The sequence below is a fragment of the Pezoporus flaviventris genome, unplaced genomic scaffold (assembly GCF_033815535.1).
Source record: "Pezoporus flaviventris isolate CSIRO_AGI_PZ_B2104156 unplaced genomic scaffold, CSIRO_AGI_Pfla_v1 ptg000044l, whole genome shotgun sequence".
Classification (NCBI taxonomy): domain Eukaryota; kingdom Metazoa; phylum Chordata; class Aves; order Psittaciformes; family Psittacidae; genus Pezoporus; species Pezoporus flaviventris.
The window spans coordinates 1,604,350-1,614,463 of record NW_026892592.1 but is presented as its reverse complement, the minus strand read 5'-3'; the positions used below and the strand labels follow the sequence as shown (position 1 = coordinate 1,614,463).

The 10,114-nt window shown below is 41.3% G+C and overlaps 2 protein-coding genes across 5 annotated transcripts in view; both read left to right on the top strand.

Moving 5' to 3' along the window:
• The window catches only part of LOC133276335 (cytochrome c1-like), a 284,630-nt gene that overhangs the window by 62,666 nt on the left and 211,850 nt on the right, over nucleotides 1-10,114 (top strand).
• The window catches only part of LOC133276334 (methyl-CpG-binding domain protein 2), a 61,994-nt gene that overhangs the window by 1,085 nt on the left and 50,795 nt on the right, over nucleotides 1-10,114 (top strand). The window lies entirely within an intron of this gene.

Sequence of the window (10,114 nt, the reverse complement as noted above, 5' to 3'; positions counted from 1 at the left end):
CACGGGGCTGGCCAATTGTAGGGCAGACAGCCGAGCTTGTAAGGAGCCCCTCGGTCCGATTTTCGTTTGGGAGGCAAGTGTTAGTGCTGCTGCACATCGGTCCATGAGAACCCTCTCTAGAGGGTTCAGCAGAGCAGGGTCAGTCTAACAAGAACACCCCCATTCATTCAAATCAAGTCAGAGTTGCCATAATTTTACCTAAGATGTCCTACCAAAATAGTTTGGTCATTTGTTGGGGACACACCCACACACCCACCCCCCCCCCAGTGAAGTCATGAGGAAGCTTACCATTAGTAATAACAGTTGAAATTTTAGCAAAAATAGAGCATGTGAAAATTGGAGAAGTCTTGCCACTGCTAAATGCTAATTACTACTGAATAGGTTATAGTAAAACCAAGGGAAGCAACATCAACCTAATTTTGTTTTGCCCTCCTGCTTGCTTTCAGAAACTGAAGATAGTTCTCAAGGCAGAAATCAAGTAAATTCTGAAGTCTTGTTTTTAGGCTGTGCTTCTGTAAGTCTAGCCTGCTGCACAGCACAGGAAGCTATCTTCTGCAACAGCTAACCCCTTGTCCAGAGCACCTCTATTTATAGCTCTGTATGCCTCTGATGAGCTACACTTGAAACCTGTCCCTAACGCTGCTGTTTCCAAGCACGCCTAGCAGTCTCCTTTTGTTGTAGTGAATGGATTTAGTCTTCCTGCTGCCTGGCTGGAGGAGCAGGAAGTCATGCTCACTCCCTTTCTGATGCCAGCTAACGGCAAAGTCGGTTTCTGTTGGTGTTGAGTATGGCATCGTTTGGCCCATCACATGTTGCTGCTGAGGAAAATTAAATGTCTGATAAAAGGATTGCTAGATATAGAGGAGGAATGTTGATTTTCTGTGAGCTTTTTGAATGAATCCTATTGAAAACTTTTTTTAGACAGATTCTGGTTTTGTCTTGCCACTTTTGTCTGACTTGTGCTCCCAAACGTATGCCAATATTGTGGCAGATGATTAGGTAGCATCTGTCATGTATCTGTCTCTCTGTAACTGCCTTTCATTTCTTCAGTGCTGCCTCGTCTTGAAGATTGCACTCGAGTCCACAGTTTGAATCCTGTTTTCTGGAGGGCTCCTGGTTTTCTATAGATTGCTAAATTGAACTTTCTGCAGAGGATTATTCTTTCCAGAATTAAATGCCAGACTTTTCTCAAGCCAGTCACTGCTGACTCTGTTGGAATATATTTAATGTAGAAGGCCCAAGTAACTTCAGCTATTTGCTCAGAATGACCTCTTTTAAAAATACTTAGCCACACAGTTTAGCCACATGTTTGCCCCATCAGGATGTAGAGGTGTTAGTGTTTTATTTATTACAGACCCTTAATTAAACTATAAAAATATGGGGGAAAATGCAGTAAGTTCTAGTATTTACAGATGTTTGCTTTTCAAAGAATGATATGTAACCTCATTAAGTTCATTAAGGTACCTTAGTTAGCTGACTAAAAAGCCAAGGTTTATGTTTTTATGATTTCTTAAGGCTAGAAAGAAAAACCCAAAGGGGGTTGGACAAAGCCTCATTTACTGTGATGGTCTAAATAATGCTAATAGTAACTCTTGCCAGATTAATACCTGTTGCAATCTAACTTATTTGAATTTTGAAACTTGCTTGTTTCAGGGCTGCTTTATGGTATTTTTACCATGTCATACTTTAGGAAGATGTGAACCAGTTGCACAGTTAAACACTTCCAGTAGTTTCTAGGAAGATGTTTTTTTCCCCTCTTCACAGATATCCATGAGTCTTCTGACCTTTGTGATTAACATAAAAAAGCTATTAAAAGAGGGGTGTGGTGGAAATACTTCACAAATACTGGACTAGATCGGAACACAGCTTTTGAGGTTAGCCCCTTCTGTGATCTGAGCCTTCATCCTTCAGATTTTGCCACTGCTGTTGCCTAAAACCCTGTTAAAAAACTCAACACAGTTTTTGTTGAAGATGCAAAACTGTAATCTGCTCATCACTGACTCCAGAATTCTGTCTTTTAAATGTGGGAAAGAGGTACGAATAAATTTTTCAAATTTTAGGATGCCTTCCAGCATGGTTATCAGTGATGCAGATCTGCCAAAAAACTCCACAAAATTGAAACTAAAACCTTACCAGACAACTCATAGCTTAGAGTTTTTTGATTTCATTACAGATTACAGGTTTGGGAAAATAAATAATCATTTATGTCTAGAGAAATAACTTCTGTTCAGTGACAGGAATACTTCTGCACAACCTAAGTGAAACAAATAAAAAAAATATTTTATGGTTGCAGGTAGGACTGGCATAGGAAATTTATCTTTATTTATTTATTTATTTTATTTTCATTCTGTTATAACTATGAGGCAGATTTCAGCACTGCTATATTTAAAACAAATGAAAAATCTGTTTTGATCCATTAAGTAGAACAAGCCAAATACATTCAAAAGAGTTATGTCACTCCAGTTCTTTTGAGAAAAAAAAAAAAAGAATGTTAATAAATACTACATTGTTAAAATATGGAGTTGGGTACAAAGTGGGTTTTGCTTTGTGTGCCTTATACAGACTAATATTCCCTAAAAGCCTGCATAGTCAGGATTTGGCCTGACTACTTAAAAAGTAATACCTCACTTTTTTGGCAGTTGTAGGACAATGGCAAAAATGTCCACTGCATTTTAAGTTTGTACATCTTCAGAATAATTCACTTAAGCCTCCAGTTGCTTATTTTTATCCAAGCAGTCAGAAGAAATAGATTGCCATGTGTCTTGATTTGAGGACAGTAGGCTTGCACAGGTGACACCAGAAGCCTGGCTTGGTTTGCACAATGCTTGTTAATGGTGATGGCGAAAAGTTTAATTCTTCTGGGGTCGAGGTTGAGGAAGGAGAGAATGACTATATTTAGTACTATAAACTTATTTGATCTAGGGAGTAGTACATTAAAATCATGATACTGAATGTAGGACTGTCATGGTTTAAGCCTAGCTGGTAACTTGGAACCACACAGCTGCTCACTCACTCCCCCACCTTATTACCCCTCGGCTCCCAGAGGGATGGGGAGGAGAATCGAAAGAATGTAAATCCCATGGGTTAAGAACAGTCCAGTAATTAAGGTATAATACAAAACCACTACTACTACCACCAAAAATAATAATAAGGGAAATAACAAGGGAAGAGAATATAAAACTAAAAGGGGAAAGGGAGAAAAAAACCCCAATAAACACAAGTGATAAACAATGCAATTGCTCACCACCTGCCAAGCAATACCCAGCCTGACCTGAGCAGTGATCTGGGCCTTCCGGGTGACTCCCCGCCTGTTGATATACTGGGCATGATGTGCTGTGGGATGGAATACCCCTTAGGCTACTTTGGGTCAGGTGGCCTGTCTCTGCTTCCTCCCGGCTTCCCGTGCCCTTCCTAACTGGCAGAGCATGAGACCGAAAAGTCCTTGATGGGAGTAAGCATTACTTAGCAAGACCTAAAAACATTGGTGTGTTATCAGCACTGTTCTCAGACTAAAGTCAAAACCAGCACTGTACCAGCTACTAAGAAGGAGAAAAATAACTGTTGCAGCAGAACCCAGAACAGTATTCCCTAATTCCATGCCATTCATGTCATGCTCCTAACCTTTTTTTTTTTTAAATGTACCATTCCTTTTTGTCTCATATATATATACATCCACAAACAGAGATATAATTCATTATTCCATGGACCAATCCCTATAAAGTTGCTGAATTCATTCAGTCCATGGTGTCAGGCTCCATCTCATGTAACAGTCCTATATTTATCAATATACCATCGCTTTCTGTCTCATATACACACACATGCACACACACACACACAAAGAGAGAGATATCATTCCTTAGTCCATGTACCATCACTATAAAGTTTGCCGACTTCATTCAGTCCATGATGTCAGGCTCCATCAGTTCTAACAGTCTTTCAGGGCAGGAGAGACCGTGTGTAGTGTTGGATTGTTGCCTGCTGATGACATTGCTGAGCTCGTCTGGTTTCATCAAAGTTCATGCTTTGTTGGGGTGATGATTGGAGGGAAGTCAGGGTCAGTCAGTGATGACCTGAGGACAGTTCTGCTGCTGCTGGCATTTCCCAGGTTGTGAATGCTCCATCCCTGGTGGTGCTCAAGACCAGGTTGGACGAGGCCTTGGGTGATATGGTTTAGTGTGAGGTGTCCCTGCCCATGGCAGGGGGGTTGGAACTTGATGATCTTAAGGTCCTTTCCAACCCTAACTATTCTATGATTCTATTCTCTGATGATGATCGTGACAGCACATATCTTCTTTTCAAAGCCCAGAGTGGCGGAGGCATCTAGCTGATGGGGTATAGAAATGTTGTATAGCAGGCAACAGTGTATAGTTGAGTTCATTGGCTGTTTTCCCCCAAAATTAAATCCCCTTGAGGTACATGCTGTAGTTCCCCATCTTCCCACATTACCCACCAAATATATCCAGGACCCCGAGTAAAAGCAGTCCTCCGGGTGGGTTTGCCTTTACCTGAAGCAGGAATAACCCATATTGTCTTCCCCAGCAAATTCTTTATGTGCACCACAGGAACTTTATCCCCCTCTACAGTACGTAAAAGTTCTGATTGGCCTGGGCCAGCTCTGTTGGCAGATCCCCTTGTGTTGACCAACCAGGTGGCTTTTGGTAAATGTGTATCCCAATGTTTGAAAGTCCCACCACCCATTGCTCTCAATGTAGTTTTTAACAGCCCATTGTACCCGTTCCATTTTCCCATAGGCTGGTGCATGGTAGGGGATGGGATATACCCACTCAATGCCATGCTCTTTGGCCCAAGTGTCGTTCCAGAAATGAGTCCTATTGTCTGACTCAGTTCTTTCCTTGGTGTGGGTGTTGTGGCCGTATCGCTATAAGACATGTTTCTCAAGGCCCAGGATAGTGCTCTGGGCAGTGGTGTGGGGCACAGCGTATGTTTCCAGCCACCCGGTGGTTGCTTCCGCCATAGTAAGCACATGGCGCTTGCCTTGGTGGGTTGGTGGGAGTGTGATATAGTCAATCTGCCAGGCCTCCCCATTTTTGTCCTTCAGCCATCATCCTCCATACCAGAGATGCTTTAACCACTTTGCTTGCTTAATTGCAGCATATTTTTCATAGTCATGAATAACCTGGGCAGTAGTGCCCATTGTTAATTCCACCCCTCGATCATGAGCCCATCTATATATTGCATCTCTGCCCTGATAGCCTGAGGTGTCATGGGCCCACCAGGCTAAAAATAATTCAGCCTTGTGTTGCCAATCTAAATCCATCTGAGCCACTTCAATCTTATCAGCTTTATCTACCTGTTGGTTGTTCTGGTATTTCTCAGTGGCCCGACTCTTGGGTACATGAGCATCTACATGGCGTACCTTCACTACCAGGTTCTGCACCCGGGCAGCGATATCTTGCCACAGTGCAGCAGCCCAGATGGGTTTACCTCTGCATTGCCAGTTGCTCCACTTCCGTTGCTGCAACCAGTCTCCCGGGGCATTTGCCACCATCCATGAGTCAGTATAGAGGTAAAGTACTGGCCACTTTTCTCGTTCAGCAATGTCCAGGGCCAGCTGGATGGCTTTCACCTCTGCAAACTGACTCTATTCACCCTCTCCTTCAGCAGTTTCTGCAACTTGTTGTCCACAGTCCACGGTCTACTCACCACAGTCGAGTAGAGGGGGAGGGTCACCTCCCTTGACCTGCTGGCCACACTTCTGAGGCACCCCAGGATACTATTGGACCTCCTGGCTGCAAGGGCACACTGCCAGCTCATAGTCAATTTATCATCTACCAGTATTCCCTGGTCTTTCTCAATGGAACTGCTCTCTAGTAGGTCAGCCCCCAACCTGTACTGGTACTTGGGGTTCTTCTTCCCCAGGTGCAGTACCCTACACTTGCCCTTGTTGAACCTCATGAAGTTTCTCCCCACCTAATTCTCCAGCCTATAAAGGTCTCACTGAATGGCAGCACAGCCTTCAGGTGTATCAGCCACTCCCCTCAGCTTCATATCATCAGCAAGTTTGCTGATGATACACTCTATCCCTTTATCCAGGTCATTGATAAACAAGTTAAATAAGACTGGACCCAGTATTGATCCCTGGGGAACACCACTGACTACAGGCTTCCAGTTGGATTCTACTCCACTGATCACAACCCTTTGAACTCTGCCATTCATCCAGTTCTCAATTCACCTCACTGTCCATTCATCTAAGCCACATTTCCTAAGCTTATCTATGAGATTGTGGTCAACAGCTCAATGTTCAAGTGGAGACCAGTGACGAGTGGTGTTCTCAGGGGTTGGTATTGGGACTGGCACTGTTCAACATTTTTGTCTTTGGCATGTGCAAGTGATGTGTGCTATGTATGTATTACGTGCAAATTCCATACCTGGGACAGCATCAGAACAAGTGAGGATCAGAAAATAATTAGGACAAATTGAATAATTTAGAAGATAAGGGGATTATTTAGGGTGAAAATAAAAAGGAATAGAAGAATGTGCATTTAAGGACTAAGGAATACAGTTTCTGCTTTTTGTTGGAGAGGGCAGATAGTTGGTTCACTACTAAAAAGGAGAAGATATATTGGCAACAATACAGATGTAGTGGGAGTGACACACTTCTGTGGACACAAGGAGGTGCTGTGGTCACCAAGTGCTGGCAGGAGGCAGCAACATCTTGAGAAGGTGTAGGACAAAGAGAATGAATGGTGGAATAAGGGAAATGTAAAAAAGTCCAGAATAAGAACTTGACTGAAGTGGCAACCAAAGCTGAGGTGGACAAATTCCTCTCTGCCTGCCCTTTTTTGTTTGCTCTTGCCATATCAGGTCAAGGACAGATAGATCAAGTCTATTATCCTTCTCACCAGTGTGGGAAAACATGGAAGCAAAAGCTACAGGACAGAATGTCAAACACTTTTTAGTTAAAAAAAAAAAAAAAAAAAAAGAGCCTATTTTCAGTTGCCTCTTTTTTGTCCTGGATTATTTTTTAATTTCTGTATTTTTTATTTTTTTAATCTCGGCATGAAAATGCATGTCTTCTTAACATTGAAATTAAGGTGAAAGTAGGTATTTTGCTAGTGGATTGCATTCTGTGTCCCTGCTAAGAGTTTCACTGTTATATTTGTGCCATGGATTGAAATAGTTTTTAATACCACCCCTGCTGATGATCCATGCAGATGCTAATATGGATCATATGTTTTGATTTGCTTTTGGATTACTGAACGAAACAAACAAGACTGCCAGAATGTTAGATGTGTAGATAATAGAATTCAAGAATGTTTGATGTATTTATAAAGTTTGCTTTTATTTGTGATATCTGTTTTCAGAGTTCTAAAGGAAGACTTTTTAGTGAAGCTAGGCTGATAACTGCTCAGTGCTGGAATTTTGGATTCCTTCAAGGTGTATGTGAAGCATTTCTCTCCAAGGAGCCTGAAGAGGAAAGCTGAAAGCTAGTAAAAAGAGTGCTGCCTTGATGACACAGTCTGTTAGCTTCTTATAGAACAAGAGAAGGTGGTAATATGGAAAAAATGAAAGATAGCATGTTTCATCTTTGTTACTAAAAATAGGATATAATAGGAGGAAATATCAATTTTCTATATACTTTTAGTAGTTATTTAGCTGTGGGCTAAAATTACAAAGTATATACATCTTCTAACTTTTAAAAAAGGGTCTGGAACAGAGAATATTAACACTAACTTCAGGGTTTGCTTATAGTCATTGTTTTCTTCTTTTCATTCACTGTTTTATGTTCATTAGGAAAGTTGGGAAAGCAATTCATAACAGGAGGTTTTATTCAGTAAATTCACCCCTTCCAGTCTGTTAGGAAGCATTTAGCTAGGCAGCCAGTAATTCTCGACAAGATTTTATCCTAAGCTTTTCCTATAGGATCATAGAATAGTTTGGTTTGGAAGGGACCTTCAAAGGTCATCTAGTCCAACCCCCTGCAATGAGCAGGGACATCTTGAACTAGATTAGGTTGCCCAGAACCACATCCAGCCTGGCCTTGAATGTCTCCAGGGATGGCGTATCCACCACCTCTCTGGGCAACCTGTTCCAGTATTTTACAACCTGCACAGTAAAGTTTTTAAGGTCAGGTTGAACAGGGAAGGTGTCCCTGCCTATGGCAGGGGGGTTGGACACTAAATGAACAGATTAAAAATAACCAGCCACCTTACATGTGATGTCACCATTTAAAAAAAAACCCAGACACATAGTAATAAACAGATATTACAACAAAATAAAATTTACAAGTTTTATACTAATTCTTGCGCTGTATTAACTCTAGGCTGCTGACACAGATTCCGGGGCTTGGCCTTAGGAGCGGGCGCTGGCCAAGTGCTCCATTGGATGCGTGCGCAGCCTGCACTCCTGGCACCAAGCAGCCAGGAGTCTTGGGTGACATGGTTATGTGCGGTGTCCCTGCCCATGGCAGGGGGATTGTAACTAAATGATCTTAAAGTTCTTTCCAACCCTAACCATTCTATGATTCTATGATCTAGTTAGTGCTGAACTAACATAAAAGCCATGAAAGGGATCTTCAATAACACCATCAGGGATTCATTGCCGTTCCTTATGGCCTGGCCTGGATTTGAGGCAGGAGTATATTTTCTGCGTAGAAAAAATGTGCACACTTAGTAGCCACGTTTGGTGGAGCCAGAATGCCTGTTTAAGATACACATGCTAGATTGCACACTGCATTCTAGGACAAAGGTGTATAATCTGTTAAACTAAATCATTACCCAGAAAAGCAAAGAAGGATGTACCACTACACCCTAACATCTGACCAACTCCATCAGATCCAAGCAGAGGAAAGGGAAAGAGAGGCTTAGGGATGATAAAAATAGGAGGATATATCCCCCCAGGTTAGGGAGTACTTTCAGTATCCTTGAGTCATTCATATGTGTGTAATACATTCCAAGACCTCATCATACACAGGGACATCTCTCTCAAGCTGTCTAACACAGAACTGATATTCTCCAGAGGAATTCCCAGTTCTCTGTTTCCAGAGTGCCTGAGACAAAGCCCCAAGCAACTGGAATTCAGAACATACACTATTTCACAGCACTGTCAATTCAACTTCCACGTTGCTTTTAACTTTGGTGATTTTTTTTTTTTTTTATTTGTGTAAACTATGCTCATGGAGAGGGGAGCTTTCCCTACATTTTGTTCTCATTGTGCCTCACCCTGCTGTTGATAGGGATGTCTGTTGTTTCCATGGACTGAAGTCCTGGCATGTTTGAGGACATTTATTTAATAATATTAAAATTTACCATTATTTTTAAATTATTTCAGAATAAATATTTTCATTTATCTTAATTTAAAATTATTTCATAATTAATATTTAAATTTAACATAATTTTAAAATTATCCTAAATATTTAATGCCTAAGGGGAAGGACACATTTCATACCCATTTCACATAAGCAGCAGTTTTAGAAGTTTTTACTGACTTTATTTTGCATTGAGAGCTTTCTTTGTCCAAGTAGAGGTCTTTTTATTCACCATAATTCATACAGAAAGAGTTAAAATAAAATGTTTGTATTAAATTATCATATTACCTGGTCAGCTTGTAAGATCATAATGCTTTGTCTCATTTGTTTCTATACTCAGGAAGATATATAAAAGGAATAATTTTACTAGGGAATAATTATCCCTTCTCCACAGTATCTAGGTTGTGTAAAAAAGAAATAACTCCAGATCTTGAATTCACATTTATGAACTGGAAAAATAAGTTATACAACAATAAGTATTTAGCAGTCGGGGATGACAGGCTATAATGAGGTAGAGCACACAAATGTGATTGCACTTGATGGATTGATTAAAATTCAAGTAGTAATAAAAATTGTTCTGTAACTGATTTTTGAGACCATCTGTCGTGGTTTAAACCCAGTCAGGTAACTTGTTCACTCACTCCCAGTGAGTGGTGCCGAGCTGACAACAATCGAGGTCTGTGTCCCCCCCCCCACCGGGGTTCTCCCCCACTCCTGGAGGAACGGGGAGGAGGATAGAAAGAGTGCAACTCCCACGGGTTGAGACAAGAACAGTCCAGCAACCAATGTACACAAATCACCACCGCTACTATCAGCTAAAACAATGATAAGGGAAAATAACAAGGG